The 9,187-nt window shown below is 38.1% G+C and overlaps 1 long non-coding RNA gene across 1 annotated transcript; it reads right to left on the reverse strand.

Annotated features, from left to right (window-relative positions):
• Positions 1 to 1,043: 1,043 nt before the first annotated feature.
• On the reverse strand, positions 1,044 to 7,944 carry LOC128850409 (uncharacterized). The gene is made up of 3 exons (XR_008447825.1): positions 7,872 to 7,944; positions 7,361 to 7,471; positions 1,044 to 5,509 (listed from the first exon to the last, which is right to left on the reverse strand). It is a non-coding gene; the product is annotated as an uncharacterized LOC128850409 (long non-coding RNA).
• Positions 7,945 to 9,187: the final 1,243 nt, after the last annotated feature.

Here is a 9,187-nt window from a genome sequence, read left to right on the forward strand (position 1 = left end):
ATATTGATGTTTTTCCAATTTTTTCATAATGATGTCAGATTCTCTACATTGTTAGAATTAATTGTATCAGCAAAAGAATAATTTATAATCTCCAAACTAAAACATACTCTGCAAATTTAATATAAAAATATCTAACACTGCAATTTTTGGCATGATAAAGGTCTGTGTTACATGCAAAGCTTCAAGAAACTTACAAAATGTGATTTCCTCAGACTGAGTATTTTTGTTCTACGTGTATGATGAAGATGAGTATAAAATTGAATCACCATCCCAAAATTAAACAATATAAGAAAAATTAAACACTAAAAAGGAAGCCATTGTTTGGCTTAGATTAATAATAAACCATACACATTCCAATAAGTCAGGAAATGAGCTTGTGTGATGTTTTAAGTGCAGTAAGTTGTATATATCTACTTGTGTGTGCTCAAAAGCTAGGAAAGCACTTGTTTATTTTTCTCTGTTAAGAAATAGTCACTGCACCTAGTTGAGCTGATTTTCAATTGTACAGATAAATAAAAAAAATATCTAATATGACAGGTTAAGAGAAGCATGAAGATTATACTCAAGTGCAAGACTGGAGAGCACATGAGAAATCACTAACTCAAGTCTTTGAAGCAAATGGTATGAAAGAGTTTGCAGAGGATAAAGCTACACTGTCACAGAAGTAAACCAGTTTATGATTCATAAAACATATCAATTTTATGCTACAATTGCTGGATTAATTTAAATTTATTGATAGTAAGGAGAGGAATATAAAAAAATCAGGATGAAGTAATAAAAGCACAGATCCTCCATTGTCCTACACTTTCCCAGACACTTGTAATATAAACATGCTATGAAGCTGTGCCAGTTGGATGTGTTGAAAGCAGTTATTTATGCCATACAGCTGTGGAAATCTGATTCTTATTATGAACAAGATTCTGATATGATAAAATCCTTGCTTTGTGGTTAATATTGAAGCAGTGGTTTTAAGCACTCAAGATTTTGCAGAACCAATGTGTCCTGATAGAATCGCTTCTTTCTTAAATTGTGCTAAGATTTTTGTTTAGGTCAGCTTGTGATTTTTGAAAGGCTGAAATTTCACCAGTGGTACAGTTTTTAAAGGAAGCTTTGTATGAGAGTTTTCTGCATAGCAGTGCAGTCAGCACAGGAGTTAGAAAGAACTGTGGATAGATCTGTCAACTGCAGGACTATGAAGTATTGAAGAAGGACCTGAAAATGAAAAAGTAAACTCAAAGGCAGTTGAATTCTTCACTGTGATAAATAAACCTCAGAATGTATTGGATCTATAAATACACAGAAGGTATGAAACCTAGCTGAGGCACATTAACTGGATAAGCAGAAAGAAATGTAAGGAAATCAACAATTACAATGAAAGTGAGATGAAAAGCATGGAGGAAAAAAAGCAACAGGAAAATAATTCAATGGTCTTCAAACTGTATTTTTACTTCTTTTTGAGTAAAGTACATGCTTTCTGACAAAACAACATAAAGCACTTTACACTGTTTTAGTTCACTTCAAGTACTATGTTTTAGAAAGGACTTCTTATGAAAATGTCACAGCCATTCTCAGTGCTCCTCAGTGACAAGCACTCAGCATGCTTTGCTTCTGACATATTCTTCCATTCACTCAGGCAAAAGTTGGAATGCATAAATATTTCTTAAAAAAACTGCATATCCATTGTTTTCCTTTCTCTTCAGTCTATTCACAGCTCTATTATAAAATTCTGGGAAGTGCCACTGAATATTTTTGAATGCTTTCCTAAAAATAATCTGAGATCTTTCACAGATTTGTATTGGAATTTTGAGTTTGTAGTATTGTTACATACTTAAGCTCTCCAAGAGCTGACTTCCATGTTGAGATTTTGCTCCAGCAAATGTATTTAAAATACTTCAGTACATGAAGAATTCTACCCTAGCCTCAATTACACTGAAATTTAAGAGAATTAGGGTTAAATAAGCAAACAAAAATACTTTTTTTGTGCTCAATAGACAAAAAGGATGTGTGATTTTGGTTTTTTTTAACTAGCAGCTTCAAATAATTGTAGCAATATTGCTGTTGCAGTGACCATCCAAGGAAGATTGTTGCATAAATGTAAAATGGAGACTATATATCTCTTATTAAACAACAAAATCAAATGGAGAAACGCAGCTGAGCTTTTGAGTGACTCGAGATTTTGTGGCCATTCTGATAGTGCACTTCTTTTTAATCTTAGCAATTATTCACAGAGATATTTTCCTCTCATTTGTTCATGTCTGGTAAACACAAGGTAATTTTCAGTTACTTTACTTGTCTGAACAACAAGCTATGAAGCTTTTAGTCAGACATTTTATGACTTTTTAATTCTAATGAAAGACTCTCCAGAGGCCTTGTATTTCTGCTATGGAGTAGGAAAAGGAACAATATTTCAATTATTTATAATACGTTTCTGGAGAACAACCAGCAACAGAACTCTTTTTTCCTTTGCAGTCTGAATTTTCAGTGAACCTGACATGCCACATCAAGCAAGAATAAATAGTTGTAATTTCAACTGCTATTTCTCCCTAGGCAGAATTTTTAAATGTACAAAAGTTGGGACTGTACTACACTATGTCTTTCTTTCAGTTATGATAATAATATTATGAAATAATATGATAATATTGTGATACAATATCATTGTAATATAATATATAATATAATGATAATATTTTGAAAACATATAATCTCATCTTCTCTGTTCCTACTTAAAAATGTGCTTTAATCATAGCATCATAGAATCATATAATGGTTTGTGTTAGAAGAGAACTTAAACATCATCTAATTCCAAACCCCTGCCATGGGCAAGGACACTTCCAACTAGACAAGGCTGCTCAAGGCCTCATCCTACTTGGCATTGAGGACTTCCAGGATGGAGGCATCCACAACTTTCCCAGGCAATCTGTTCCAGTGCCTCACCTCCCTCATCATGAAGAATTTCTTTCTAATGTCTAGTCTAAATCTTCCCCCTTCCAATTTAAAGATATTCCTCCTCTTCCTATCACTACATTCCCTTGTAAAAAAGTCTCCTCAGCTTTCTTGCACCTGTTCAGGTACTGGAAGGTTGCTATAAGGTTTCCCTGGAGCCTTCTCTTCTCCAGGCTGAACAGCCCAACTCTCTCAACCTATCCTCATACCAGAGGTGCTCCAGCCCTCCGATCATCTTTGTAGCCCTCCTCTGGACCTGTTCCAAAAGTTCCGTGTCCTTCTTATGCTGGGGATCCCAGAAATGGACACGATACTCCAGGTGGAGTCTCACAAGAGCAGAGCAGAGGGGGAGAATCACCTCCCATGATCTGCTGGCCACCTTTTGATGCAGCCCAGTTGGTCTTCTGCGCTGTGAGCCCATGCTGCCAGCTCATGTTGAGGTTCTCACTGACCAGCACCCCTAAGTTCTCCTCCCCCATCCTGTATTGAAACTGGGTACTGCCCTGACACAGGTGTAGGACCTTGCACTTGGCCTTGTTAAACCTCATGAGGTTCACAGAGGCCCACTTCTCTAGCTTGTTCAGGCCCCTTTGGATGACATCCTATCTTTCTGGTGTGGCAACTGCACCATTCAGGTTGGTGTCATCTGCAAACTTGCTAAGGATGCACTTTATCTCACTGTCAATATCATTGATGAAAATATTAAACAACACTACTCCCAGTATGGACCCCTGAGGGACACCACTTGTCACAGATCTCCATCTGGACATCAAGCTGTTGACCACTAGTCTCTGAATGCAGCTATCCAAAAACCCAATTCCTTATCCACCGAACAGTCCACCAATCAAATCCATATCTCTCTAACTTAGAGAAAAGGGTGTTGTGAGGGACTATTTCAAAGGCTTTACAGAAGTCCAGATAGATTAAATCTATTGCTTTTCCCAGGTCCACTGCTGTGGTTACCCCATCAAAGAAAGCCACTAGGTTGGACAGGCAGGACTTGCCCTTGATAAAGTCATGCTGGCTGTCTCAAATCACCTCTCTGTTCTCTCTGTGTTTTAGCATAGTTCCATGATCTTCCCAGTCACAGAGATGAGACTGAGAGGTCAGTAGTTTCTAGGGTCTTTTCTACCCTTTTTAAAAATGACCACAGTGTTGCCCTGCTTCCAGTCACTAGGAACTTCCCCTGACTGCCATGACTTTTCAAATATCATGGAGAGTCCCTTGGCAACTGCATCAGCCGACTCCCTCAGGACTCTGGGATGTTTCTCATCAGGTCCAATGTACTTATATATGTTCAGGTTGCTCAGGTGATCATGAACTTGATCTTCCCCTACAATGGGGGGGATATACTCCCCCAGCCCCCTTGTTGTTGTCCATTGACCCAGGAGGGCTGAGGAGAGTAGTTGTCATTGAAGACTAAGGCAAAAAATTTGTTGCACACCTCATCCTTCACCTTGTTTGTTGATATAGGGTCACCATGTTAATTTGTCAGAGTGTGTTTTCTTTAACTTTCCTTCTCTGATTGATGTGCCTGTAGAGACCCTTCTTGTTAGTCTTCACTTCCCTTGCCAAGTTCAGCTCCAGGTGTGCCTTGGCCTTCCTGACCTCACCCCTACAGAACAGGGCAGCATCCCAATACTCTTCCCAGGTTACTTGTGCCTGGTTGCACTGCCTCTGTAGTTGCCTCTTGCTCTTCAGTTCAACCAGCAGGTCCTGAGTCAGCCACGCTTGTCTTTTCCCTTCCCTGCCTATCCCCTACATATGAGGTCTGAGCATTCTTACACTCCATGTAAAGAATTCTTAAATATTTGCCAGCTCTGTTCTGCTCCCTTGTCCCTGAGGACCATATCCCAGGGGGATCCTACTGACTAACTACTTGAAGAGCTGGAATTTTGCTTTACTAAAATGTAGGGTTCTGAGTATACTCCTCTTCTGTCCTGTGTCCCTCAGGATCTTGAACTCCACCAATGCATGACCACTGCAGCCCAGGCTGCCTATGATCTTGATGTCATTGATGATCTCACTTGCATTGGTGGCCATCAGGTCCAGTACTTCATCCACTTGGGTAGGGGTGTCTATTACCTGGGTTAAGAATTTATATTAGGTACATTCTAGAAGTCTCCTGGATTGTATAAATCTTGCTGTGCTACCTTTTCCAGCAGATGTCAGGGTGGTGGAAGTCCTCCTGTAGGATGAGGGTGTGAGAGCATGTAGCTGGAGAAAGAAGGCTTCATTGGTAGACTCTCCTTGATCAGGTGGCCTGCAGTATACACATGCCACAAGGTTTTCTTTGTTACCTTAGTGTTTTATTCTCATCCATGGGCTTTTGGCTTGTTGTTGGCTATTCTTCAGAGACAGCTCTTCACACTCCATCCATTTTCTGATATAGAGGGCAGCTTCTCCACTCCTCCTTCATGGTCTGTCCCTTCTCAACAACCTGTAGCCATTGATAGCCACACTCCAGTCATGGGATTCATCCCACCAAGTTTCAGTAACAGCACTTATGTCACAGTACTGCAATGCTTTCTTGATCAGGGGTAGATTGTCCTTGTTAGGATGACACCTACAAGCATGGTTAAGGGTGATACAAAAAGTACAAGCATCACAAAACTTCTTCAAACACATATGTGGGAGGTTTGTACCATGCTACACTGGAATAAGTAGGTTTTAATTGGCTGTGCTTATTTTTCCAATTGCAGCATGTATTTTGTTCTATAATTTAGAACTCACCAGAAACTTGAAAGAGTTTTTGCCTTGCAGTTTTTGTGTGTTCAGTAATTACAGTTATTTAGACCCTGCTGTGCCTCTGCGGCTTTATGGTATTAAGGTTTCGAACAGAGAGCAAGAAGGCAAAACCTCATGCTTTTATACTTAGTGAGTTAACTTTTCTACTTTTCCCGCTATGTCTGGCCAAACTTGATTCAAAGATGCAGAGGTGAACAGACAATTGAAAATGGAGAACATCAGTCTAGGTCAAAATGTTACTCTTATGCAATTCAGTTTCAAAGGACATATATAAGCAGCCATTAAAATTCCAATATCCAAGTCTTAGACAATATTTAAAGAGAGGAGCAAATGATCAAACATTAATCAAGTCTCCTGACAAAGGTTAAAGGAATGGAAAAGTACAATAACTCATCCTTGCTATAGTTTTCACATAATCATCTCATGGCCTATTTAGGTTACTGAGCTCTATGTCATCCTGGAGCGCATGGTAGAAACTGAATCTTTTTTCTCCCTATTAATAGCCCTTCTTCTGATCTTAGCAGTATTAACTATTGCTTTGTTTTCAGAGTTTGTGCCTTGCTGTCTTAAATCTTCCGATATGAATTGATAAAAAGATTCCAGATGTCACGTTCTCTGAGTCCTTAAACTAGACCTTATTTTTGCATAGGTCTTGTAATAGGCTGGGTTTACAGTTTCATCAACTTACACTAGTCAAGCCTCTTATTATAATTGCTCTTTAGTACTTCATAGACAACTACTTTTGAGAAAATGTAAACAACCTACATTATATGTATAATTATTCATGTTTACTTGTCTTGAGCGGGGAGCAGCAGCACACTGTGCACTTTGAGAGCTATATTTGTCTGCTCTGCCTGTGGGCAAGATTAGGCGCAACTCTTTCTTCAGTAGTAGAGCTTAATAGGATTTTAGTGATGTTTATCATATCAAGTCTTTATGAAAACAAAGTCTAGTGTTTTAGCCTGATAGTGCTCATGTTTTGAAATTCTTTTAGGCACATCAACAAATTAATATCATGTTGAAGTACTTGGTACGGGCTGCTGTAGTTTAGCTGGACAGATGTAAGGCTGTTGTTCTGAAGCAGCAGCCACGTATGCATTTTTTCAGAAGCATAACTCATCTTGAATTGTCTCCTGTAGTCATTACTAAGACCTAAATGACATAATATGGAAATAAAAAAATTTACTACAACACCACACTTTAAAAGCCACAGGTGTTTTGTATTTTGACATATTGAATTCTAAATAACTTAGATACAATACAGTTGATCTTATGTGTTCAAAGTCACTTTCATTTTCCCCTCAGGTATGATACTTACTAGCCCTTTGCCTGCTTTCCGAAGCTGTTATCTGAACAGCTGGTAGTTGTCCCTTAAGTTTCCTTTATTGCACACCTTTTGACTCCATATCCCACTTACTACACCAAGTCACAAGTATGTATTTCTGCCTAGGAAAAGGGTATGAATTGATGGAATTCAGATCAAATATCTGGCATGAGTCTATATGAGGAGAGTAGTGTTTTATCGAGTGTTTTCTCAAAGCAAATATGTTTTTCTACTGTGTTTTTATCTGAAAACTTCAGGTATATTTAAATGCACATACCTGTTACTTAGTAAAATTTTGCAAGACTGAAACTGCATAGGAATTTATCTAGAGAAGATAATACTCACAGTATGTCTCTGAACGTGGTGTTGAGGAGACAGCTGATAGTACATGTAGCTTTTGTTCTTCAGAAAGTTTAGCTCTATTCACCAACTATGCATTATATACAAGGAGTGAATCTGAAAGTAACATGTATGTTGTCTAAAATTTACTGATTAAACATTCAATGATAATGTGATATAGTGATTAACAGCAGTTGTATTAGAATGGCCACTTACAGTGAAAAAGCTGTTGAAAGAAGAGCATTATTTGTTATAAAGAGGCAATTATTGTGATAATCAAATAAAAGTAACACCCTTCACTATGGCTATCATACCCAGAAGGGGGACAGTTTTGTTGTCTATAAAGCTGTTCCTTTCTGTGAATATATTTATTGCACACAATTGCATATTTCATGCTATTGTTGTCTTCATGTATGAAAGCAAATTTAATCCAGCTATTACAACCTGAATAATTTTAATTTTTACAGCAATCAGAACTATAAAGCAAAGGATAACAAAGAGTAAATGACATAAGTACCTGAATATCTTCTCTGTCAAGTGATACAAAAATTCTGTCTTTGAAAATAGTAGGTGTAGCTGCAAGCTCAAAGACCTGAGCCAAAAAAAAAGAAAAAAAAAAAAAAAGAAAAAAGCTCCACTGCTTCTCTCCAGACAATAAAAATTTTAGTCCCTTGCAATAGAAAGATGTGGTGGAGCAAGACAAAAAAAAAAAAAAAAGGTGTTGGGAAAAATTATTTTCCCACATTAGATAGCCTGGATCCCGTGTTTATTGTACAGACATACTGTTTTTCCATGACACAATAGGCTGTCGTCTTTAATTTTAGAAAAGAGAGTGTGTTCCTGAGAGGTATAGTGTGCCACCTATCTGCAAAAAAGAGCATTGTTACTGCTCAGTGTCTGAAACGAGTTTTCAGAGTGCTGTTTACCTCTCAGAACTGAAAACAAAGCAGGGTGCTTGCCCGCGTATTGACAGTAGGCACATAACATCCACTGTTACTGGGATGAATGTAAGGTGAATAAAAAGTAAGAAACATACAAAAGTCTCAAAAATGTAAAGTAAGAAATCCTACTGAAGATATGTCACCATTTTAATAGTAATGGGGGAAAATTTCAAAGTTGTTCTTCTTTACGCATACATATATTTTTCTGCATCTTCTCTTTATGGATATGTAAGAATAGTGAGAACACATGAGAATGTTTAAAGTTTGACCAGAATCATAGAATCGTTTAAGTTGGAAAAGAACTTTAAAATCATCGAGTCCAGCTGTAAACAAAACACTGCCAAGTCTGCCACTAAGTGTCACATTTACACATATTTTAAATACCTTCAGGGATACAGACTCCACCACTGCCCTGGGCAGGCTGTTTCAATGCTTGGGTAAGCTTTTCCATAAGGAAATTTTTCTTATTATCCAATCTAGGCCTCCCTTGGTGCAAATTTAGACCATTTTCTCTTGTTCTACCACAGGTTACTCAGGGAAAAAAGACCAACACCGGCTCACTACTAGCACCTTTCAAGAAGTTGTAGCAATCTATAAGATCTCCACTCAACCTCCTCCTCTCTAGGCTGAACAACTCCAGTTGTTTAAACAACTCCAGCCTCTCCTCATAGTACTTGTTGTCTAGACCCTTCAGGAGCTTCATTGCCCTTCTTGATACATGCCCCAGCACCATATATAAATGTAACAGCAGCAATGTTTAGGATGCAAAAGAATGCAAAATTGTTCTGACTCATTTCTAGAAATTGGACCTAGACTCTAAATGCACATATGAAATGTCAGGGTAATAGGATGAGTTTGTGCAAAGGATGCATTCCCTCAAACATAAAACTGC

Source organism: Cuculus canorus, chromosome Z (genome assembly GCF_017976375.1).
Source record: "Cuculus canorus isolate bCucCan1 chromosome Z, bCucCan1.pri, whole genome shotgun sequence".
Taxonomy (NCBI): Eukaryota; Metazoa; Chordata; class Aves; order Cuculiformes; family Cuculidae; genus Cuculus; species Cuculus canorus.